This window comes from Podarcis pityusensis (assembly GCF_964106645.2).
Source record: "Podarcis pityusensis genome assembly, chromosome: 4".
NCBI classification, from domain to species: domain Eukaryota; kingdom Metazoa; phylum Chordata; class Lepidosauria; order Squamata; family Lacertidae; genus Podarcis; species Podarcis pityusensis.
This window is the reverse complement of record NC_138027.1, coordinates 13,759,614-13,773,285: the sequence shown is the minus strand read 5'-3', so window position 1 is coordinate 13,773,285 and position 13,672 is coordinate 13,759,614.

Genomic DNA, 13,672 nt, shown 5'->3' with positions numbered 1-13,672 from the left:
ACTATAGCATTTCAGGCTGCAGGTGTGAGCCCACCAGTGCTGAATGTCCTCTTCCCCTTTTTGCTCCCTGCAGGTTTTTGTTTTTTTAAAGGCATATCAGAGGATGAGTTGAGCACAGCTCATTCCTTCCTGTTCTGGCTTTCTGTTGCTAGCTAGCTTCTGCATAGAGGGAGGGGTCTAGGGTTCAGATTTGCTCTCCCCAGGCCAAGACACCCTTTGCCAGACCTGCTTTTGCACCCTCCTCTCGTGTTTTCTCACGGCTCGAATGTGTTTTGGATCATTCTTCTCGGTTTCCTAGCTAGAGAGGGGCATGCGAGCGCAAGGAAGCTTGCCCGCTGCACAAAATCCACATCTATTGCTCTGTCCTCCTCCCGCTCCTGGCAGGCGGCCCCCAGGAGGTTGTCCAGAAGGGATTGTGGCCCTTGAGTGAAAAAAGGTTCCATCTCTCGTGTCATAAAAGGACATTAAAAAAACAACAACCGAACCCCTGCCTGTGCTCTGAAATGGTACAATCGTTTTTTGCTCATCTCAAAATTCCTCACACCTCTTTTCTCTGCAGGTCTGGAGTAGAGCTGAATGATTAGACTTTTTGGGTTGTGGCTTTCATTTTTATGTATTCATTCATTCATTCCCCCCCCCCCTTCATTGCTATTTGTTCTTCTAACAACAAAAATACGATGTTTCCAAGATTTAAGCACCTTTACTTCCAATCTTACTTTTCCCTTTAATAAAGTTCTCTTCTGTTCTGGAGAAGTTTCTCCCTCCTTTTTGCCCTTTCCTTGCTCCCATTAAAAGTAATTGTCCTAAAACAACCAGGTTTCTTAAGCTCTTTGGCACACAGGTACATGTTTTATGTTACTCACCTTCAGGATGATAATTGCTTATCCCTGAAACTTTTTAAGGTAAATGGACACTGATATATATTTTTTCTTTGTTGGTGATTGTACAGAAGAGTTAACTACGTCTATTGTAAATTTCTAATTTATCATTGTACAAAAGACCCCAAACTTTGCTATTTAATTTTTGTATCGAAATAAAAAGAAAATGTTTTTATTAATATGACGAAGTGGTGGCAGGTTCTTTTCCCTTCACAATGAATGCTGAGTGAGGGTGAGGTGAGGATTTGAGTGTTCAAACCCTTTAAAAGAGCCGCAGGGGGGTCGTGTCTTGAGGTCTTCTGCTCCAGCCCCCACTCAATGCTAGAAAACCATCCTCAGCAGATGGTTCTGCAACTTATTTGAAGACCTCCAGGGAAGGTGTGGTGAGACAAAGATGACCTTCAGTACATAGTCCAGCTGTTGCAGTGGGTCCAATGAAGAAGAAGAAGAGTTTGGATTTGATATCCCGCTTTATCACTACCCTAAGGAGTCTCAGCTCCTTAGGAGATGCGGGTGGCGCTGCGGGTTAAACCACAGAGCCTAGGACTTGCCGATCAGAAGGTTGGCGGTTCGAATCCCCACGACGGGGTGAGCTCCCGTTGCTCGGTCCCTGCTCCTGCCAACCTAGCAGTTCGAAAGCACGTGAAAGTGCAAGTAGATAAATAGGTACCGCTCCGGCGGAAAGGTAAACAGCGTTTCTGTGCGCTGCTCTGGTTCGCCAGAAGCGGCTTAGTCATGTTGGCCACATGACCTGGAAGCTGTATGCCGGCTCCCTCGGCCAATAAAGCGAGATGAACGCTGCAACCCCAGAGTCGGCCACTACTGGACCTAATGGTCAGGGGTCCCTTTACCTTACTAAGGAGTCTCAAAGCGACTAACAATCTCCTTCCCCACAACAAACACTCTGTGAGGTGAGTGGGCTGAGAGACTTCAGAGAAGTGTGACTGGCCCAAGGTCACCCAGCAGCTGCATGTGGAGGAGCGGGGAAGCGAACCCGGTTCACCAGATTACGAGTCCACCACTCTTAACCACTACACCACACTGGCTTTCAATGGTCAAGAAGGCAGTTTCTGCACCTGCTGTGGCGGGAAGTGAGGGGCAGATGAGGCTCATTGACCTGGGAGGGTAACCCATTTAGGAGAAGGAAAACACTGATCCTAAAATTCCGCCTTGCAGGACATCTTCAGGCGAAGAAAAGGCTCAGGAGTAAACCCTACGCAAATCCAGAGTGGAGTCCCTAAGACAGTTGGATGGCGCCTTGTATTCCTTCTTCTGGCAACTCCTGTGCCCAAGCTGGTGCCCAACGTCTTGCTCTGCTTTCCTTTGGACCACCTCAGCGAGGCCAAGAGGGGGGTGGTTGTCTTGTCACGTGGGCAGCCCAGGACCTCCACACACACTGCCCAGGCTTGCACCCCAGAGAGGTCACTTTGGTGCTGCTGATGTTTGACTTCACCCCTGGCAGCGTACTCCATTGTCTCTCAAGACCGACGGGTGCCAGAACAGGTTACAAGTTCTGCATTTGTTCCCCGGTGTGATGGCTTGGGAATCTGATTCAGAGGCTGAACCGGAGGAATCCCAGCCTGCACAGGAGTCCCTGCCTCCAGGGCCGGCTGAGCCGGGGCAGGGGCTTGAATCTGAAGGGCTCTCACCTGTGCCGGATCCTCAGGAGCAGACACCAGATGAATCCACTCTGGCTCCGGAGGTGATTGAGGACCCATTGCCTACAGGTGCGCCTCTCCCAGCCCTGTCAGGGGAAGGTGAGCCTCCCCCTGGGTCCAGTAACCCTCCAGCCTCTCCTGAGCTGCAGAGGCTCAGGGCAGAGAGGAGGAAGGAACTGGGTTCTCTCAGGAGGAGTGCTCGCCTTAAGGCCAGGAGAGGCGGGTCACCTGTGGGCCGGGACCGCCCCTGGCCTCAGAGGAGATAAAGGCCAGTCAGCCCGGTCCCAGGTTGCGGGAGCAACGTCGTTGGAAACCTGTTTCTGCCAGCACCCAGACCTGTTCTTCCAGAGTTCCCGACCTTGCCCGGCTCCTCGCTTTGGACCCCGCTTCGCCCTTGGTGGACAGTCTCCAGACCCTCGACCCAGGACCGGACTCTGACCACGCCTCACGGTAACCTCCCCTCGGGACCAGCACACCCGGACAATGTGCCACCTAGTCGTCTGGTCTTATCAAAACATTTGTTTGATAGAGATCTACGTTAGGCTGCCTTCCTTTTAATTTAGAGCCGCCGTTCATAATATAAGCATGTCGTGTTCAAACCCAAGAGGAAGAAGTGACTGCATTTAGTTAGCGCCTGTTAAGAAATCGCCCCGCCATGTCTCTATTTGCATTAGCCTTTAGCTAATTTCCTGACGGCTACTCCCATTTCCTGACGTTCATTCTAAGGAAGAGACACATCCTTCCTGAAATTCATTTGAAAGCCGGCCTTCGTGTTAGTACTGCTGAGTAGAGCAAAAAGCAGAGCTAGGCACTGTCAGAGCAGCCTCATGCTGAAGGATGTGCAAGCTTTTGAGCACCATAGAGCTCTTTCCCCAGGCAGAATAAGAACGCACTACCAGCCCACAGCTTTGTCACTTTTCTGCACCATTTTGCAAAGTTCTATATCATGTCCTTGTGAAAAGTCATCAGCATTCTGGTGCACCCATGTCCTAATGTATACACCCCCCCCCAGCAATTTCCCCAATATAGAATGCTTTTATACATAAATGTGTACAAGGATGTTTATATGAATGGAAAGTTAATAAAATCTATGCATTGGTGAAAATACAGATTTTTTAAAAAAATGCACACTTCTCTTAATACACATTATTGTGCATTCTTTTTGGTTGGATGACTGCACCCACCACAGAATTCAAATAATTCAGAGAAGTGCAAATTGGAAAGGGCCAGTCAGATATAAACAATAAAATTATTATTATTGTTATTGTTGTTGTTGCATTATTATTTCAGGTTGGGGTCTGAAGCAAATTCCACCACACCCCATTTTCGAGGTGCTTTCCTGACCCAGCCATTCTCATATATGTACCCTGGAGGAATATTGACATGTTCAGAAATGTGAGACAGGGTTGCACCATAGACCTACACTCCCTGGCAGGGAACTTTTATTAAGTGCTCCAAGCGGCGGCACTTGCATTGGTAGATATTTTATGCGTCTTAGTTGGTTCCTGTGTCATTTCAGATATGCAGGTTTGATGGAACCCACCTGTACCCAGTGGACCCTGGGGCAGTTGAGGATTATTAACTGGTGCAAAACACCATAGTTTCAACATTAGGAAAGTTCACACATTAAACCAAGTGTCCTCAAGCAGATGAGATGCCCAGGTTGTATGAGCATATGTGTGAACAGGCCTTAATCCTAAGAAGGCTTCTAGGCAGACTGTGACATCAGAATATACAACAGAGTCATTTCTCTGGAAATCAATATGTTAATGGTTTGCAAATTTCCGCTTCCAAGCGCTACATTTTTTGATGTAAAACAAGGAATTGGTGACATCTAGTGGTGGTCCCAACTATTGCTCAGTAACATTTCCCTCACCTCATGGGAAAACTTTGGGATAAGAAAAGGCTGAGGAATAAACCCTACAAAAATCTGGAGTGGAGTCTCTGTTATGGTTGGATGTTGCCTTGTACGTCTCCATCAAGCAACTTCTGCAGCCAAGCTGGTGCCAAATGTATTGCTCTGTGGCGCTGTGGTCTAAAGCACTGAGCCTCTTGGGCTTGCCAGTCCAAAGGTCAGCTGTTCGAATCCCCAAGACAGGATGAGCTCCAATTGGTCTCTTCCAGTTCCTGCCAACCTAGCAGTTTGAAAGCACACCAGTGCAAGTAGATAAATAGGTACCGCTGCGGTGGGAAGGTAAACAGCATTTCCGTGCGCTCTGGCTTCTGTCACAGTGTTCCGTTGCGCCAGAGGCGGTTTAGTCCTGCTGGCCACATGACCCATCATCATCATCATCATCATCATTTTTTATTTATATCCCACCCTCCCCAGCCAAAGCTGGGCTCAGAGCGGCTAACAACAGTAAAAATAGTACAGTTTACATAAAATCACAGTCAATTAATTGAAATACATTCTAAAATCAATTCATTCTAAAATCAATTCAGAATCAAATTAAGAATTAAGAAATTAAGAAAACTCAAATTAAGAAAACTGTGGACAACCGCAGGCTCCCTCGGCCTGCAGCCCCATAGTCACCTTTGACTGGACTTAACAATCCAGGGGTCCTTTACCTTTTTTTTTATGTCTGCTTTCCTTTGGAGCACGTCAGCAAGGCTAAAGAGGGAGGTCTTGTTGTCTGGGCAGCCCAGGGCCTCCTTGCACCCCGGAGAGGTCACTCCAATGCTGCTAACACAGCAGTTTGACTTCACCTCTGGAGGTGCACTCCATTGTCTCTCGAGACAGACGGATGCCGACGACTTTCCCCATCTCAGGCTTTCTCCTAATACCAGAGCATATTATTCACCGATGGTAGTTTGAGGCCTGATCTACACATGACTTGGAAGAAAGGGACAAGGAGATACATGACACAGCAATGGGGAGAGCGGGAAGAGAATCGTAGCTTTGTGGTGGAGCAGCTGCTATGCATGCAGAAGGTCACAGCTTCAACCCCCAGCATCTCCAGGAAGGACTGGGAATATCCCCTGCCTGAAGAACCCTGGAGAGATGCTGCCAGCCAGTGTCTAAACAACAGCGAGCCATATGAGCCAATCGCCCTGTGTTCAAGCCTGCAGAAGCATAGCAGGTTGATGTCTGGGTGGCGTCTGACAGGCATCCTGACTGGGTCACCAAACTACAGTCTACCTGTGGAACACCCTCCCATCGGATGTCAAGGAAATAAACAACTATCTGACTTTTAGAAGACATCTGAAGGCAGCCCTGTTTAGGGAGGTTTTTAATCGTTGATGTTTTATCATATTTTTAATTTTATTGTGTTAATATTCTGTTGGGAGCTGCCCAAAGTGGCTAGGGAAACCCAGCCAGATGGGCAGGTATAAATAATAATAAATTATTATTATTACTACTATCCTGCCCTGAGCGACTCAGAATAAAGGTAGGAAATGGGCGGTTCTGCCAGGATGAGGACAAAAAAGGAGGCAGAATCTCACACCTATATTTTTGCCCAGGAGGTGCTTCAAGATGTTAGCAAGGGTTCAGGTCTCAGGTGATGCAGTTGAGAGGTTGTCTCTCTCTCCCTCTCCCACCTCAGCGATTTGTCTGCAACACCCTCCCAGAAGAGAAATGCAAAGGATTTGTTTATACCCCTAGGGCAGCCTTTCTCAACCTTGGGTCCCCAGATGTTGTTGGACTACAACTCCCATCATCCCTAGCTAGCAAGACAAGTGGTCAGGGATGATGGGAGTTGTAGTCCAACAACATCTGGGAACCCAAGGTTGAGAAAGGCTGTCCTAGGGGTATAAACAAATCCTTTCCCCTTTTCTGCCTTTCACCTCCTTTGAACCATGATCAGTCTCTCCCTGCTGGAAACCCTGCTGAATCCACTCCTTTCTCAAGTCTTTTATTTGCATCAGCAAAAGTCAGCAGCCTTGTCTCAGGAGGACCCCCAACCCCACCCCAGTCACCCATGTAAACGCTTAACCCTTCGGTGCCTTGTAGAATAGGGTTATAGCTGTTGAGTGGCAAAGTGTTGATTTTGAATCTTAAAAAAAAAAAAAAATAAGGAAAAAGATAGAACATAAGAAGAGCCACACAGGACCTGTCTCGTCCACCAACCAGGACACGAGCACAGCAGCATTCTCCCAATTTATGATTCTCAGCTACTGGTATTCAGACGGCCTTCTGCCTCCAGCAATGGAGGCAGACCATAGCCATTGTGGCTGGTAGCCATTATTATAAGAAAACCTGCTCTCTATCTTATGGGGTATTCTGGAGCCCGTATAGAGTCCTTAAGGACTCTCCTCCCTATCGGTAGGAGAAAACAGAGGCCAACCAGAGTATACAGAGAAGCAAAGCGGCTAGTAAGCCTGATCTTTATTAAAGGAACTGTTGCATCAGGGTCCCCACTCACCACACGCAGGAGGGAGGAGAACCCTGAACAATGCTGTGCCAGCCCTTATATAGACTTTTGAAATTGCCCACCCTATAGCCCAAGACCACCACCCCCCGAAACATCATACATACATCACAGAAGGAGGCAGTCTACAGCAGAATTCCTGCCTGCCAGGATACCTGATAATGGCCACTGATTGCATTACCTGGGCAGCCTGGCCATTCTTTTGCGATGGTTAATACTTTAGTTCCTGAATTAACAGGCTCACAGATTCACCCTATTCATACAGAAATATGCCCTTAAGGCAGGATTTGCAAGTGAAAAGACAACGGGAAGGCTTTCCCCATTTGTCTCCCGTACTGCAGAGGAATATTTGAGGTCATTGGGAGAGTCAAAAATGGCTTCAGGATTGCTGTCTCATACTATTTCAGACACGTGGTTCATATATTTAGATATGTGTGCATTTTTGAATATTTATTCTATATTTGAGACCTTAACATTCTTATAATACCTGATCACCTGATCCTCGGCAAACTTGCCTAATCCTCTTTCAAAGATCGGTTGGTGGCCATCGCTGCTTCTTGTGGAAATGAGCTCCACAGCTTAACTATACGCTGCTAATTTCTTTTCCAGGGCTCTGAAAGGAAAGAGAAAAATTAACATCGACTTGTGTCGTTCAGCAAAGCAATTGCAACAGAAATTTTTTTAGCCACCAATAAGACGGTTCTCCTACTTCACAGTGGACTCTTCAGGCTTTCACCCTCTCAGAAGAAAGGATTTGAGGCTTTGCAAAAGATTCCAATTAACCCCCAGTTAAGGAGAAGAAGGTCTAAGGCCTCTGGAGGACTTGCAGATGGAAGGACAACACAGGGAGGAGGCAATCAGGATGGAAATCTCCACGTCAAAGCACAGCCCCAATTGCTACACAAGAAAGCAATGTTTGAGACTTTCTCACTCTTCAGGCTCTTTGTTCCTGTTTAATTTGATGGGCAGGACTTGCAAATCGAAATAATCCTTCAGTTTTCTTTACCGCCAATAGAAAACCTCAGGCTCCAGGCGCCTCTCTATGTGCAATATTCAAAACCGAAAAAGGTTTGCCCTGCAGGCAAGTTCTTGGCTGCTTAAAAATGTAGACGTGTAATAATTGTTAGGAGAGATAAGGGGAAGCTCTTCCTTGCTGCACATTCCATTTTAATCTATTTTAACTTGGAACTATTTAAAAATGTTTTACATTTAGCCACCTTGGGGGTCTGAATTATGGTAGAATAGGATAGAAGTATACTGAATAAATAAATTGGGGTTTTGCCCCAAGAATATGTGATGAGCCTGCATAGTATTGTACTGTGAGATTTCTTTAGTGAACACATCAGATAGTTACCTCCTTTTCTCCATATTGTGCCACTGCTCCTCTTTAAGTTCATCCCCCTCTGAATTTTTTTGGAACCATCCTCGAACGAAGGGATAGCAAAGGGGAAACTTCAGCATGAAACCGCTGAACAGGAATGAATCAAGAAGTTCAATTCTATTCATTTGGGTCTGAATGGAGATGACGGTTTCCTGCTCCACTACAGTCGTTGCTCTATCAGTAAGTTGATTATTGTCACCTATTGCTCCTGCTTTGAAAGGTTGCCCTCCTTAATTCTACCTGAATTGCTGCTGTCTGTACGCTTTGCAGTTACATTTCCCTCTGACCTTCTGGATAGCTCGGTCGGTAGAGAGTTAGACTCTTAATCTTAGGGTTGTGGGTTCAAGACCCAGGTTGGGCAAAAGATTCCTGCATTGCAGAGGGTTGGACTAGATAACCCTCGTGGTCCCTTCCAGCTCTACAGTCCTATCATTTCTGTTCTGTGATTCAAGGCTTGCAATTCCCTCCCCATATTTATAATGTGGCACCGGCTTTGTTTCTCACTACTTTAAAATCTCTTGCTCTCCATCTGGTCTTGATGGTGGAGTCACTGTCAGGAGATCTGCCTACACTCGAGTAGGACCCTAGGAGAGACACATGCCCGACTGGCATGTTCCCTCCCTCCTGGTCGATCGTTCGGGAGCTTCATAAGCTTTCTTCAGCCCGAACATCACAGCGACCGATGCCAACCGACACCGGCACACTTAGGGATCCACAGAGTCTTCACAGCTTGCGTAACAGACCTCAGCAACTCAGCATTTTGGCTAATCTGCTTTATTTACATATAAACACACACAGAACACTGCAACATGAATCCCCCTCTCTCTAGCATTAGACAGCAAAGAGAAAAAGAACAAAGGACAATAGTCCCACTTCATGGAACACGGTAACACAAACATCCTTTCTCTGTCACTTCCCACTTTGTGGAATCAAAACATACACTGTCATGTGAAAGACAACAATCCCATGACTGCAGTCATGGAGCAGGAATACTAACAGTCACATCCAAGAGCAGGTGAAAAGCTACTAGTTCCACCTTGATGGCCCATCTTCTGTCTTTGCCACCACAAGTGTTTCAGCCTCTGGCTCCTGGGCATTCCCCCAGCTATTATGGGAGACTACATTGTGATTGGCTGGAGAACGCCAGCTGTCAATCATGACACGCACGCCCCATCAGAAACTCTTAAAAGCGGACAGTTGCATCAGCTGACCATCAACGCTTGAGGAGACAAGATGCCTGGCTGTAAGTAGCTGCAGTTGGATAGGTAGCCTCTTAAACTGTTCTACAGTTGCAACTGAAAATATTCAAAATTAAAAAAAACCCATTGCAAATCAGGTTTATTATCAGGATTTACAGAATTTCAGCTGCTTGCAATGAGCAAATCAAACAAAAGCAATTGAAATAGCTAAATACAACAGATGCTTGAAGTGGTTCCCCCAAATTTAGCTAAAAATGCAACTTATACATATTGGAAAATCAATAAAAAATACTGGAGAATCAATAAAAAATATATTTTAAAATTGCAATTTGTACTGGCTTCTCCAATCTCACTATTATTCAAGGTTGTGGGGCGCTGTAAAACGAGGTGCTTTCCCCGCAAAACTGTTGCCAAACATTAACACTGGTTGAGAGTAAGGTTACCAGACGTCCCCGTTTCCCGGGGACATCCCTGGATTTACAAATCAGCCCCTGACAAAATCCATCTGTTTAGTAGGTAGTTGAAAAGTGTCCCCGGATTCATTGGGGGGAAAAAACTGGTAACCTTAGTTTAGAGTACAGTGGTACCTCGGGTTACATACGCTTCAGGTTACATACGCTTCAGGTTACAGACTCTGCTAACCCAGAAATATTACCTCAGGTTAAGAACTTTGCTTCAGGATGAGAACAGAAATCGTGCTCCGGCAGCACGGCAGCAGTAGGAGGCCCCATTAGCTAAAGTGGTGCTTCAGGTTAAGAACAGTTTCAGGTTAAGTACGGACCTCTGGAACGAATTAAGTACTTAAACCGAGGTACCACTGTAAATGAGATAATGTTGGATTTTTGGGTGTTAACTACAAAGATGGGTGTAGCCATGAATTTTTTTTGGGGGGTCAGGCTTTTGTTAGGGGGGCAGAACCTCAGATATGTAATTTGTCTTGATTTTGATTGATTTAGGGAGGGCAGCTGCCCCCCCGCTGCCCTCTGGCTAGATCCATGACTACAAATCCCATGTTTCATGTATCAGTTACTCAGTTTGTGGGTTGCTGCAAAACGTAGCATTTTCGCTGCAAAACAACTGCAAAACTTGGCACAGGTTTGGAGAGGGTCCCAAATGCTGGGATTCGTAGTTAGTTATCCTCAGTGGGCTCCTTACTCAGGCATCGTCACTCTGCTCCTTTCAATCTATTGAAGACTTAAATTCATCTCGCAATAATAGCCCATGTCCACCAGATGGCGCTATGGTTCAACATTAGCAAGGACAAATAAGCAGATTTGCCTGTACAGTACAAAGATGAGGATACAGCTTTCATAGGACAATTTTCTGCTTTTCTGATTGGGGACAAATATCACTCAAATATTCATGTTTTTTTGCCAGACATTTGTGCAAGACACCTGCGAACACTCACTTCTATCAACAACTTGGACAGAAGCTTTGTTAACATATCTGAAAATTTAGCTCAATTTAATGTCCCGAAAGTTGAGAATTGGATGCTGCTAATGTCTTTGCAGATGGAGCATTGTCCTTGATTAGAAAGTGTTTACTGTTTTGTAACTTAGTTACAAAAACATCGTGTTATTTAACAGCAGGAGGCTGTTATTAATAGCAATTAATCTGGTGCAGCTAATATATTGATTTGGAACTGTGAAATCTGACATTAAGGCTGCAATCCTACCACATGTTTTCCCAAGGGCAAGTCCCATGGAACACAGGTTACTTACTTATGAGTAAATATGTACAGGATTACTCTGTAAATGAGGCATCCTTTTAATATTTACTATATTTACTTAACATTTAATGCTTTTCTGAGGTTACTGTTTAGTCTGGGATTGCCAATTTAACTGATCTTGGTGCAGCTAATAGACACAAGGTTTTATTTTTAAAAAGATTCTGGTAATATTATTATTTTTACTTGCAGGAGGGATTCAGGTGAATACTAGCTAATTAACAGGAATTAAGGACTCTGTTAGAGACGCGGGTGGCGCTGTGGGTTAAACCACAGAGCCTAGGACTTGCCGATCAGAAGGTCGGTGGTTCGAATCCCCGTACCGGAGTGAGCTCCCGTTGCTCGGTCCCTGCTCCTGCCAACCTAGCAGTTTGAAAGCACGTCAAAGTGCAAGTAGATAAATAGGTACCGCTCCGGCGGAAAGGTAAACAGCGTTTCCGTGCGCTGCTCTAGTTTGCCAGAAGCGGCTTGGTCATGCTGGCCACATGACCCGGAAGCTGTCTGGGGACAAACGCCGGCTCCCTCGGCCAGTAAAGCGAGATGAGCGCCGCAACCCCAGAGTCGGTCACGACTGGACCTAATGGTCAGGGGTCCCTTTACCTTTACCTAAGGACTCTGTTGCCCACCACGACAAATCCACTTTTTAAAAGAAACCAACTTTTGGAAGTTAGGAATACGACAGGGAAAATCACTGAAAACTGTGCCCTGTGCAAATTACTAACTGGAAGATATTTAAACATGCTTTAAACACATCGGGATAAATGCTATTTGTTTCATTTCTGCTGCAACCCATGGCTGGTTGGCTACTCCATTGACTGAAAGGATACAAGAGGAATGTTCCCAACACTGTATAATGAGCTAGCGACAGGAGGATTTTTAAAAGTTAACTTTGCAGATCCTCTGTTGTGCTTGTTTTAAAGGTACAAAGGCAAGGAGGTGGGTGGGCTCTTGCTAATTGGTTGGCTGAAAAGGAAACTATGTAGGTAATATTCCACCCAAAGCGTGACCCAGCCTGAGGGGTTTATTAGCATGTATCAGCAACTGCGTCTCACAACCCACAGCCTCCTCTTGTAGACTTGAGCAGAGGAGAGACATAATTAGGAAGTATAAGGCTCAAAAATAACAAAAGGAGGAGTGAGGGTGGCAGCCCAGGAACAGCAGAGAGAAGTAATTAGCGCTGAAATATAAGAAGCTGGCTTATACTAAGTCAGATCATAGGTTCATCAAGCTACACACTGTCAGGGCACATTCCCAGACCTTCTTGGAGATGCTTTCTGCATGCAAGGCAAATGTTCCAGCCCTTCCGCTAATATCAGATGGCTGAGCAGCTCTTGAAAAGGACTTCAATGCACAAATTAAGAACTAGGTGGTGCAGTCCTACTGCTTTTGATGCTCTTTGCCAGTTGCCCACTCAGAGGCCAATATTTCCTAACTGTCTTGCTTTTGTGTGTTTGTGGGGGGGGGGGATATACTGGATAACTTTGTGTAGACAAATGCCACCCTGGGAATAAAACAGATTTTTCATTAGCATTTATGTTGTCCTAAATTGCTGCATTGCCTGCAGAGATTATTCTCAGCAGCAGACAACGGCAGAAAGGAAAGGATGGACAAATGGCTTCACACATGACACACTCATCAAGTTATAAATAATGTGGATGTGTGAATCGCCCCCAGCTAGGTCGGGAATGGGAAACGCATGGCTTTGCGGATGTTGTCAGACTCCCTTCAGCCCCTGGCAACGTGGCCAACTGTCAGGGATGATGATGATGACGATGACAATTTTATTATTTATACCCCGTCCATCTGACTGCGTTGCTCCAGCCACTCTGGGCGGCTACCAACACATTTAAAAACATAATAAAACATTAAACAACCTCCCAATACAGGGTGGTATTCAGATGTCTTCTAAAAGTTGTATAATTACTTATCCCCTTGGCGTTCCACAGGCAGGAAGGCCTTCTGCCTGGTTCCCTGTAACTTCACTTCTCTCAGTGAGGAAACTGCTGGAAGCAGAGCCGTCTTTCCCCTTGGGCTTATGTTATGTACTGAGTTGAATAGGATCCAAACTGCAGCAGTCTGATTGGTCCTAGAACAATAGGATCCAAAAGGCAGCAGTCTGATTGGTCCTAGAACAATAGGATTCAGAATGCAGCAGTCTGATTGGTCCTAGAACAATGCAGCAGTATGATTGGTTGGCAGGAACTACCCAATCATGCTCCAGATAGAAGTGAATCCACAACCTGATTGGCTTACAGTAGAATTCCGGAATTAGCCAATCATGTGCAGCCCATTGTGTAAATAATGTATATAAGGCAGATACTTTGAGGGGACATTCATTCATCCCTCCTCACCACTATGAGCTGAATAAAGAGCATGAAATCACTTTGCGACTCTGAGTATATTTCAGCTTAGTAGCTCGTTGCGCCAGGGTGCTGGCCTCTCAGGGGAGCCCCAGTGAAT